The sequence below is a fragment of the Austrofundulus limnaeus genome, unplaced genomic scaffold (genome assembly GCF_001266775.1).
Source record: "Austrofundulus limnaeus strain Quisiro unplaced genomic scaffold, Austrofundulus_limnaeus-1.0 Scaffold665, whole genome shotgun sequence".
Taxonomy (NCBI): Eukaryota; Metazoa; Chordata; class Actinopteri; order Cyprinodontiformes; family Rivulidae; genus Austrofundulus; species Austrofundulus limnaeus.
This window is the reverse complement of record NW_013953067.1, coordinates 217552-219325: the sequence shown is the minus strand read 5'-3', so window position 1 is coordinate 219325 and position 1774 is coordinate 217552.

Below are 1774 nucleotides of genomic sequence, written 5' to 3'. Positions count from 1 at the left end.
TAGTATTTAGCTACTTTTACTGTTAGCATTTTGTTACTTTTACTGGTAGTATTTAGCTACTTTTACTGTTAGCATTTTGTTACTTTTACTGGTAGTATTTAGCTACTTTTACTGTTAGCATTTTGTTACTTTTACTGGTAGTATTTAGCTACTTTTACTGTTAGCATTTTGTTACTTTTACTGGTAGTATTTAGCTACTTTTACTGTTAGCATTTTGTTACTTTTACTGGTAGTATTTAGCTACTTTTATTGTTAGCATTTTGTTACTTTTACTGGTAGTATTTAGCTACTTTTGCTGTTAGCATTTTGTTACTTTTACTGATAATATTTAGCTACTTTTACTGTTAGCATTCTGCTATTTATACTGTTAGCATTTTGTTACTTTTACTGATAGTATTTAGCTATTTTTACTGTTAGCATTTAACAGCTTTAATACTGTTAGCATTCTGCTACGAGAAAATATTAGTTGTTAAAAGCAAATGTCTCCTGAAGGAGCTGAAGTTTTTTATATGTTAGCAGCTACAATAAAATTAATTCTGCTGAAATATCGTTCTGATTTTACTTTTCGGTTAAAAATATTTATTTATTTACTGTTAGCGTTTTGTTACTTTTACTGTTAGCATTTTGTTACTTTTACTGATAGCATTTAGCTACGTTTACTGTTATCTTTATTTTTTTTCGTCTGGTTAAAGATTAAAGCTGAGCCGACACAGTCCAAGCCGGACCTGCAGGACCCGGGTTCTAGATGAGGAGCAGCAACATGAGACCTCCAGGTCCACACCTGGACTGGACCGTCAGACTCCTGTGACCCTTTAGGGACGCTGTCAGGTGGGAGACCTATCCTGCCCAGAGGTTTGGATCCATTCTGTTTTTGTCCGGACCTTAAATCCGTTCTGGGACCGCTGCAACCCGACCCGCTCCTCAGCTGCTCGGAGACACACGCCAAACTTTTTATTTATTTATTTATTCACAACTTCCTGCGAACATAAACAGGAAAACCAGCTGATCTTTATTTATTTGCCAGCACCAACAGGTGGGCGTGTCTCTGTTAGCAAAATATCTGCTGAAGCTTTCATTCACTTTGTTCCTCTTTGGCATAAAACACATAATTTTACCCATTTTGTCTCATAAATAACATGTTTTATTTTGAATTCAGCTCAAAGTGAAACAGGAAGTGACATCAAAGGGGGACAATTTAAGAAAATAAACTCTCTGCTCTTTATTGAAACATTATTTGAACTCTTATTTCTGATAGACTTTTTCCTCTTCTCTACAGTCTGTTACCTGTCTGTTCAGACACTCCCCTCTGACATCACTTCCTGTTTCTTCACAGGCAAATATCTRAACAACTGCTCATCTCCTCATGGAGAAATTTATTTCCTAAAATGTTATCAGTGTCATCTTTCCAAAAAATGCATTGAAGTTCATTACAAAATTTGATATGACAGACACTTTAAAGGCTTATTAGATGAGCAACTTTCAGTTCAAACCTAATTCAAGATGGCCGCCACAGCCAACTGACTTATGAAATCATAAAAATGGTTAAAATTCAGTTGGTTTTTCTGATATTGAGCTGAAGTTTGGTGTGGTCGGAGCTGAAACTGATCCCCAACAGACTCTGGCTCTAAACCTTACAGGGTGATTTCAGTTTTCTCTTTTTTTAATAGTAAAAATATTTAGTTCCTTTTATTTATTCTAATTTTTTTTATTGAACCAACATAACAATACAAAGACAAAAACAATATTAACGACCATTTCACATTTACATATCTTT